General features: G+C 49.1%; 1 pseudogene; it reads right to left on the bottom strand.

Annotated features, from left to right (window-relative positions):
• Window positions 1–1,638: 1,638 nt before the first annotated feature.
• On the bottom strand, window positions 1,639–9,557 carry LOC128061345 (methylosome protein 50-like; annotated as a pseudogene).
• Between the last annotated feature and the right edge of the window lie 758 nt (window positions 9,558–10,315).

Genomic DNA, 10,315 nt, shown 5'->3' with positions numbered 1-10,315 from the left:
GTCCCCCCAAATAGCAGCCAGGCTTCCTGTATCCGGAGGCAGGGGCCCAGAGGCAAAGAGAGTCAGGGCCCAGGCAGTGGCAGACATTCCTGAGCAAAGTCTGTGTCAGTTTTTACCTGAAATGCCCTTAAGCTCTCCATCCTGAAACTTTTCTCAATGGCATCTGTGGCAGAAATGCACTCATCTCTTTTGAGGGTATACACAACTCCATGGGAGTAAGGGGTGGACATTACACAGGTGCCAGCCAAACTTCTTATTCAGCCAGAAACTAGGCTTCTGGCTCAGTTTAATAGCAGGGAGATGAGCAGAACTGTGGTGAGTGTCCTGGCTCTTCCACAAGGTGAGCTGGGCTGAATGTGAGCACTCCCCGTGATAGAGCTGAAATCGACTCTATAAAAAAAAAATAAAGTTGCTCCTATCTCTATGAGAAGTCTATGAGCTGCTTCCAAGAACCCAGGGGTGCCCACATCTCATACCCCATCCAGACATGGCCAGTTCCTCATGCATAGCTACATGTGAAGCAAAGAAACCTTCTGTTGAGACTTCCCTGGTGCTCCAGTGGTTGAGATTCTGTGCTTCTAACACAAGGTGCATGGGTTTGATTCCTGGGCAGGGGGCTGAGATCCCACATGCTGCACAGTGTGGCCAGAACAAACAAACAAAAAAAGTCTGGCTTAAAAAAAAATCTTTTTATTTAAAAAAACAAAACAAAACACTTTTTGCTGACTTTGGGGGATGGGAATTGGGCCTGGGAGAGATGCGGGATGGATTTTTTATTTCCCTTCCAAAAAAGAAAAAACCTATGTATATACCCATACACATACATATCCATGTTCAAGGCTGTTTTTCTTCCGTGACTATGCTACTTCTAAGTCGCATCAGTCGTGTCCAACTCTGTGCAACCCCATAGACGGAAGCCCACCAGATTCCCCCATCCCTGGGATTCTCCCATCCCTGGGATTCTCCAGGTGAGAACACTGGAGTGGGTTGCCATTTCCTTCTCCAACGCATGAAAGTGAAAAGTGAAAGGGAGTCGCTCAGTCGTATCTGACTCTTCGCAACGCCATGGACTGCATCCTACCAGGCTCCTCCGTCCATGGAATTTTCCAGGCAAGAGTACTGGAGTGGGATGCCATTGCCTATAGGACCCCAGAATCCAGCCCTCCCCCAGTCTGAGATGATGCCTATTAACTGCACAGATCTGGCATATGAACGTACTGTACAGGGCTTCCCTGGTGGCTCAGTGATAAAGAATCCGCCTGCCAGTGCAGGAGACACAGGTTCAATCCCTGGTCCAGGAAGAGCCTACATGTGGCAGGGTAACTAAGTGCATGAACCACAGCTACTGAGCCTGTGCTCTAGAGCCTGGGAGCCACAACTGCCGAGCCACGAGCCACAGCTACTGGAGCCTGTGTGCCAAGAGCCTCTGCTCTGCAACAAAAGAAATCGTTACAATGAGAAGCCTGTGCACTGAAACCAGTGCGCAGCTCACAGCAGCTGGAGAAGGCCCGCACACAGCAATGAAGACCCAGCACAGCCACAAATGAATAAACCGTAAAACAAAAACCAAAACCACATACTATATAAGGCTTGTGTTGTCTCACAAGCTGAGAGGACAGGGGCAAAGGGAGTGGATACTCATGGGGGATTTGCTTTCTGTCTAAAATCCAGTCTACCTGGCAACACTCTTAGGAGAGGTTCTGTGGGCAGGGTGCGGTGGGTGACCTGAGGGTCCCAGCCCCCTGCAGTAAGAAGGGGGTGACTGAGCAGGGACCAAGTAGCATCGCTCATAAAGTCTCTGTGGGCTCAGCTTCTAAACACCTTGCAAAGGCCTGGCTGAGCAGGCTTCACTGACAGAGGCCAGGAAGGGGGCCCTGTGTGGGGAGAACACCAGCCCAGTGGCGCCCTGGGAGTGTGCAGCTGTGCTGGGGACACAGCTTGCACTCTTGGTGTCCACAAGGGAAACAGTCACTTCTCATCACCAGAGACAAAGACTCCCGTCTGCTGAGGATGCCAAGCCAGGGAGGCAGGAAGTTAGGCAGAGGCACCGCACCCGGTCTGTGCTGTTGGCTTGGGACAGAGGGAGCCCGCAGTAAAAGTCTGCTGCCCACACAGCAAGAAAGAAACATGGAGTCCCTCGCTAGAGTAACGGGAAATACAAAAGTTACCAAGTATCATGAATACATTGAGCTTTCTTTTTGTAATAGCTCAAAACTGATCTTTGGCCAAAATTAAGCCACAATGAGCACATCATAAATCTCAACTATTACTGGGTTGGCTTCTAACACTGCTTGAAACAAGGCTTCAAATGCTATTCAGAATGATGTGAGTTACCAATAAATGAAAAATAGTTAAAAGAGAAGAAACATGGAGTCCTGGCGGAGAGAGGCAGCAATACAGGTGACCTGCCCAGAGGGAACTCGGTCTGGACTCAGAGCCATCTGCTGAGCAAGGTCCCGGATCTTGATGCAGAAGCCTTTGTTCCCTCTGACAGCTTGTGTGCCACAGCCCAGGACCCTGTAGACACGACGCCATCTGCTCATGCTTGTAGAACTTGCTGCCTGTGAGTGTCTCATTCTCATCCAGTGCCCACAATTCAACAGCACCTGAGCTGGAAGCCACTAGGATACCTCTGGCTCTGATGGTATCAAGTGAGGTCAGCCACTCCGGCCTCTGTCTGGGCTCCAGTGGAGTAGAAATCTTCCTTGGGGGCAGCACAAGTGCCCATAAATGGCCAGAGGGAGCCAGCCCAGCAACTGGCTGCTCAAGCTGGAAACTGGAGCAGGAACACCTGGTCTGACCAGTACCTCACAGCCTGCAATGGATGCTCCATACAGGTGGACCCATCAAGGGGAAGATTCCACTCCCAGGCCACCAGGGGCACAAGGCTGGGTAAAGTTTCCTTCAGTTACTCCATATTTCCAACCTAGTCCAACTGGAGGACTGCCAGAAATTCAGCTCTGCCAAACCCCATGTGGTCCCTCCCCAAGAAAACATCTTAATGACCAGGAAAATGCTCATGGTGAAATGGTACATGAAAAAGTCAGGACAACGAAACTATTCATGTAGTGAGTGCTGATCTTTTTTTAAAAATGTGTTTAAGTGTTACTAGCGCTTAGAACGGAGAAGGCAATGGCAACCCACTCCAGCACTCTTGCATGGAGAATCCCAGGGACAGCGGAGTCTGGTGGGCTGTCATCTGTGGGGTTGCAGAGTTGGACATGACTGAAGCGACTTAGCAGCAGCAGCAGCGGCGCTTAGAATAAGATACATTACTTTCAAACAGACACATGCACCCTTATGTTCAATGCGGCACTATTCACAATAGCCAAGACATGGAAACAACCTCAATGCCCATCCACAGATGAATGGATAAAGAAGAGGTGGTCCACATATACAATAGAATGCTGCTGCTGCTGCTGAGTCGCTTCCATCGTGCCCGACTCTGTGCGACCCCATAGACGGCAGCCCACCAGGCTCCCCCGTCCCTGGGATTCTCCAGGCTAGAACACTGGAGTGGGTTGCCATTTCCTTCTCCAATGCATGAAAGTGAAAAGTGAAAGTGAAGTCACTCAGTCGTGTCCTACTCTTAGCGACCCCATGGACTGCAGCCCACCAGGCTCCTCTGTCCATGGGATCCTCCAGGCAAGAGTACTGGAGTGGGGTGCCATTGCCTTCTCCTCAGTTCAGTTCAGTTCAGTCACTCAGTCATGTCCAACTCCTTGCGACCCCATGAATCGCAGCACACCAGGCCTCCTGGTCCATCACCAACTCCCGGAGTTCACTCAGACTCACGTCCATCGAGTCAGTGATGCCATCCAGCCATCTCATCCTCTGTCGTCCCCTTCTCTTCCTGCCCGCAATCCCTCCCAGCATCAGAGTCTTCCAATGAGTCAACTCTTCGCATGAAGTGGCCAAAGTGCTGGAGTTTCAGCTTTAGCATCTGTCCTTCCAAAGAAATCCCAGGGCTGATCTCCTTCAGAATGGACTGGTTGGATCTCCTTGCAGTCCAAGGGACTCTCAAGAGTCTTCTCCAACACCACAGTTCAAAAGCAGCAATTCTTCGGTGCTCAGCCTTCTTCACAGTCCAACTCTTACATCAATACGTGACTACTGGAAAAACCATAGCCTTGACTAGATGGACCTTAGTCGGCAAAGTAATGTCTCTGCTCTTGAATATGCTATCTAGGTTGATCATAACTTTTCTTCCAAGGAGTAAGTGTCTTTTAATTTCATGGCTGCAATCGCCATCTGCAGTGATTTTGGAGCCCCCCAGAATAAAGTCTGACACTGTTTCCCTATCTATTTGCCATGAAGTGATGGGACCAGATGCCATGATCTTTGTTTTCTGAATGTTGAGCTTTAAGCCAACTTTTTCGCTCTCCTCTTTCACTTTCATCAAGAGGCTTTTTAGTTCATCTTCACTTTCTGCCATAAGGGTGGTATCATCTGCATATCTGAGGTTATTGATATTTCTCCCGGCAATCTTGATTCCAGCTTGTGTTTCTTCCAATCCAGCGTTTCTCATGATGTACTCTGCATATAAGTTAAATAAGCAGAGTGACAATATACAGCCTTGACATACTCCTTTTCTTATTTGGAACCAGTCTGTTTTTCCATGTCCAGTTCTAACTGTTCCTTCCTGACCTGCATACAGATTTCTCAAGAGGCAGGTCAGGTGGTCTGGCATTCCCATCTCTCTCAGAATTTTCCACAGTTTATTGTGATCCACACAGTCAAAGGCTTTGGCATTGTCAATAAAGCAGAAATAGATGTTTTTCTGGAACTCTCTTGCTTTTTCCATGATGCAGCGGATGTTGGCAATTTGATCTCTGGTTCTCCTGCCTTTTCTAAAACCAGCTTGAACATCAGGAAGTTCACGGTTCACGTATTGCTGAAGCCTGGCTTGGAGAATTTTGAGCATTACTTTACTAGCATGTGAAATGAGTGCAATTGTGCAGTAGTTTGAGCATTCTTTGGCATTGCCTTTCTTTGGGATTGGAATGAAAACGGACCTTTTCCAGTCCTGTGGCCACTGCCGAGTTTTCCAAATTTGCTGGCATATTGAGTGCAGCACTTTCACAGTATCATCTTTCAGGATTTGAAATAGCTCAACTGGAATGCCATCACCTTCTCCCACCTAGCCATAAAAAGGATGAAATGATGTCATTTGCAGCAACACGGATTCAGCTAGAGGTTATAATAGTAAGCAAAGTAAGTCAGAAAGAGAAAGACAAATATCATATGATATCACTCATCTGTGGACTCTAAAATATGACACAAATGAGCTTACCTGTGAAACAGAAATAGACTCACAGACTCACAGAACAGACTTGTTGCCAAGGAGGAAGGGGATGGGAGAGAAATGCTTTGGGAGTTCGGGATTAGCAGATGCAACCTAGTATATGCAGAATGGATAAGAAACAAGATCCTACTGTATAGTATAGCTCCTCTGTCCATGGGATTCTCCAGGCAAGAATACTGGAGTGGGTTGCCATACCCTCCTCCAGGAGATCTTCCCCACCCAGGGATCGAACTCATATCTCTTGAATCTCATGAACTGACAGGCAAGGTTCTTTACCACTAGCTCACCTGGGAAGCCTGTATAGTATCAAGAACTATATTCAATATCCTGTGATAAACCATAGTGGAAAAGAACGTGAAAAATAATGTGTATATATATGTATAACTGAATCACTTTGCTGTGCAGCAGAAATTAACATGACATTGTAAATCAATTATACTTCAATAAGATAAATTTAAAGAAAGAATAAGATACATTAAAGCGTGTTGAAGGTGGGAGACCACAGGTGATTTATTTTTTTAAAAAGTATCCCTGTATTTCTCCAATGTTCTAAAATTCATGTATTCAGCCTGGGTCATGCCCTGCCCGACACAAATCTGGGAGATGGGATCCTGGGGTGAACCAAACAGATGACCGGGAGGAAAACCCTGGAGTAAAGGAGAAAGTTATTTTTTTTAAAAAATGGAAGAAATTGCACTGGAAGGGGTGCCAAAGAGCCAGCTGGAAGCTGGAGTCAGGTTTAGGAGGTGGAATGGGCAGCTGGGGGTGGGGGTGGGGGTGAGAGTGGGGCTTGCCTGGGAAGGAGCAGAAAGTCAGGAGGCATTTCTCAACACTCACCCATTGTGTGCATGTGTGTAAGTTCCTTCCACATCTCAGCCGTGGTTCCCCCACTTGTTAAATAAGAGCAGACACTAGAAGTTTTTTTTTGTTTGTTTTAAATAACTCTTCATTGCACTCTCTCCCAGCCCCTGGAAGCTCTCTGTTTATTTTATGTCTTTATGACTTTGACTACTCTAGGGACCTCATAAGTGGAATCATATACTATTTGTCCTTTGTGCCTATTTCATTTAGCACGATGTCTTCAAGGTTCATCCATGTTGTGGCATGTGTCAGAATTTCCTTCCTTTTAGAGACTGAATAACATTCCACTGTATGTATTTCTATACGTTAGGTTGTTCTGAGTTTCCTTTAGCTCCAACATTGCAGGATTCCCAGTTCCAAGCGCCTGTCCTTGCCGGAGCTGATGGCTGCCTGGTGGGTGAGGCCCCTGGCTTCAGGCAGACTTTCCCTCTTGCCTGTGTCACTAGGCAGCTGGGGGGTGACCCTGAGAATGAAAGGCTTTGACTAAATACCTGTTGCCTTCTCTCTGGGGTTTCAGGAGCCTGGTCAGGGCCTGGGGCAAGGCAGGGGATCTAATGATGGCCTACCGGAGGCTTGGTCGTCCGGATGAACCAAACCCTGCTCCATAGCCCATCCTGATTACAGGGCGCCCTCCGCTTCCCCTCCCCAGGGCCAGGCCTGGCCTCAAAGCGGCTTCTGCGTGCCCAGCTGTTCCGGAGCAGCTGCAGAGACGGGCAGGCTGAGGAATCTAGGGTAGCAGCTGCCAAAATGCGCTGGCTTTGGGGCCAGAACAACAGATACAGCTCACGGTGAAGCCAGCTGGCTTATGCATGGTTCTCATCTGGTGTGACTAGTAGTAACAGCCACTGTTGGCTGAAGTCTGTGTGTGTGTGTGTAATTTTGGCTGCACTAGGTCTTCATTGCAGCACACAGGCTCTTCATTGTGACATGCAGGGGCTTCTTTAGTTGTGGTGTGCAGGATTTAGAAAGCGTGGGCTTAGTTGCCCCATGGCATATGGGATCTTAGTTCCCCAGCCAGGGATTGAACCCACATTCCCTGCCTTGGAAGGCGGATTCTTAACCGCTGGACCACCGGGGAAGTTCCTGCCTGAAGTTTTAATCTGTTCATCAGGGGTCAAGCACTGGCCATGACTTACTTCATTTAACCTCACACAGCCCTAGGAGGTTGATACTGTTAACCCTCTTTCACAGAGGAGCAAACTGAGGCTTGGAGAGCCATGCACAGCTGGTAAGTGCCCCAGCCTTGTTCTATGCTGGAGCCTGATCTCTTAACCCCTGGTTCTGCGATTGGGTGGGACTTCCTTTAGCTCTTTGGTTGAGGGGAAATGAAGGAGTCCATTGGATGGATACCTATTTGCCATCCCTGAATATTGATTGGGGCAGCAACTCTCGTTGCTGCTTGAGTTTCTGCTTCCAAACAAGTGAAAGCCACTGCTGTAGTTGACCTAGATCCGTTTACAGGTGGAGAAACTGAGGCCCTGGGAGGGGCAGGGAGCTGTCCAAGGCCATTCAGACAGGGTCTATGGCAGAGCTGGGATTAGAACGCAGGTCCAGCCTCCCAGCCAGGCTGTCTCTGGTACCCACGTGGCCTCCTGGATCTTGTATGTGATCCACACAGGCAGAGGGCCATTCTAGGACCTTCCATGCTGGGTCTGCTGGGCCTGGACCCTCACCTACAGTGACGGCCCCTCCCCCCGCCCCCTTCGGAAGGTGGGACACTCGAAGGTGGCCGGCGGTGGCGCAGAGAACAGAACACAGGCCAGAGCTCAGTTCTGACTCTGCTGCTACCTTGCTGTGCAGCCTGGGCAGCTCGCTCCCTCCAGGCCTCAGTTTCCCCTTCTGTACAATGGGAGTTGCTGACCATTTGAGCCTACAGGCACTGGGCAGAGGAGGAAGAGCGGTTAGACAGGAGGCAACAAGCGTGTGGGGAGGAAGGGAGGCGCCCTGGGGCTGAAGGACACCCAGCCTTGCCCTGCTCTCCTGGGGAAATGCCTCAGCTTCTGCCGCCCACACTTCCACTACTGGCCAGGGGACGCCGCTTGGCCTGAGCGTTTCCAAGCCTTAGATGACAGAGTTCTCGGTCCCCAAGGCTGCCCTGGGGCTGGTGGTTGCCCTTCCCTTCTCCCGGAACAGTGTTGGCTTCATGGGGGTTTTGAGGAGGCTGTGCTCCTGGGTGGGCGCTCCTGTGGGTGTTAGCCTCACCTGCTCACGTGTGCTCACACCCCTACATGTGCTTGTACACACATGCACACATAAGTCCACACGCACACGCCGCACAGCAGGGACTCTCACAAGCTAAGAGAGGCCTGAACCAGTCCTGACTTTTGAGGCTCTTGGTTAGTTAAAAATGAAGATGTGCTGAAACAGGTTGGCCACAGTTGTGGTGTGCTACACAAGTTTATATTTAATAAATTAATACCTTTAATATGCACACACACTCACAAATCCAATGCAACTGAGAGACTCATAAGATAATTACAAGAATTATAAAAGAAGAGTTCACAGTGCTGTGTGGTCTGGCGATGGGATAGTTTCAAACTGTATGATGAGAGTCCTCTTCTTTCCATCTTGTGCCTGAGTCCCTGGAACTCGACATCCAGCCTTCTTGGTGTGTACATTGTTTTCTAACATTCTATTATGAAAAATTTCAAGCATCTAGAAAGACTGAAACAATTGTACAGTGAACACCGATATCCTCACCTTCTGAAATCTACAATGAACATTTTCCAGTCTTCGCTTTATCACATATCTATCTTCCCATTCACCCATCAGTCCATCTGAATCCATCCATCCATCTATCCATCATCTCTTTACCCCTACACCCATGCATCTGTCTTTTGATGTATTTTTGAGGCTCATGAATGTGAGGCCTGGGTCTAATAATGGTCTTTTCCCTCCTCCTTTTCCCTGACATTAACACACTCTTGCTGTCCACACACTCACATACACTCACACACACACACCCCTACAGGCGAAACTCATATACACATACCACACGATTCTCCCATGTTCTCTAATTCAAGCATGTCCTCTCCTTATTGACATGAACTCACTCACATATACAAATATCACACATAATCACCTGTGCACACACATACACACAGTGCCTCCATGTGCATTTGTGGCAGACTTCTGATATCTGTGAGGGAAGCATCCAGAGACCTTCCAGACCTGCAACCCTCGGAAAGTCCCTTACCTCTGGCAAGGGTCGGGGGTCCCCAGTAGCTCCTGCATGTCCCACTTTCCTGTCTTGTCCCTCACCTTCCAGCCGCATCCCAAGAAGAAGACCTCCCACAAAGGCTCCTTCTGCAGCGTTGCCACATTTGGGTACAAAGCCACCACACTGTCGCTCCAGGAGGGCACAGATGGTGTTGACCTTTTCACACCACATGCCCTGACCTGGCACCCAGCAGGCCCCCTGGTCAATTGGAAAAGGAACAACAGTGTCAGAACAATGCATCTCTGGGCAACCTCAGGGGCATCTGTGTCACACACACTCACTGCCAGGCACCTACAACACACTCTACCTGCATCAACACACTCTAGACTCACAGGTGCACCGTGTGTGTGTGTGTGTTTGTGAATACACACTGTGTCTCACACCTGTCTGCTTGTCTTCCCATTATCCAGATGGAGTCACTTCCAGCACCTGAGCCCTTTCCTAAAGCCTTGGTCATTGAATACCACTGCGAGCACATTTGCTGGAATGTGAGGTCCAGGTGTGGCCCCATGACCATGTGCTCCTGAGCGTGGCCCCATGCCTATGGGGGGCACCAGTTAAGAGTACCAGTTCTGGAGTCTGACAAAACCTAGATTCCATCCTTGCTCTGCCCGTAATCACGTGCAGGTTTCACATATGACTTATGTGAGTGTTACTTCTTGGAGCATCGATTCCTTATCTGTTAAATGGGAAAACAGTTCCCATCTGAAAAGCGTCTTACAGGAGATGCTCTTAGTAGGGTGCCTGGTATGCTGTAAGCACTTAAAAATGGTTGCTGTGAGTATTACTATTGCGGTTACTTCAACCTTTGCCTCAAACTCCCAAGCACCCTTTGGGAGGGAGGGCAGCCTGGACAGGGGTCTGTGTGGGGGGACAGTAGGTGGATGGTGTCTTGTTAATGCCTCTCCCCAGATGCTCCCCCAATCCCA

The sequence above is a fragment of the Budorcas taxicolor genome, chromosome 2 (assembly GCF_023091745.1).
Source record: "Budorcas taxicolor isolate Tak-1 chromosome 2, Takin1.1, whole genome shotgun sequence".
NCBI classification, from domain to species: Eukaryota; Metazoa; Chordata; class Mammalia; order Artiodactyla; family Bovidae; genus Budorcas; species Budorcas taxicolor.
This window is presented reverse-complemented; position numbering and strand designations above follow the sequence as displayed.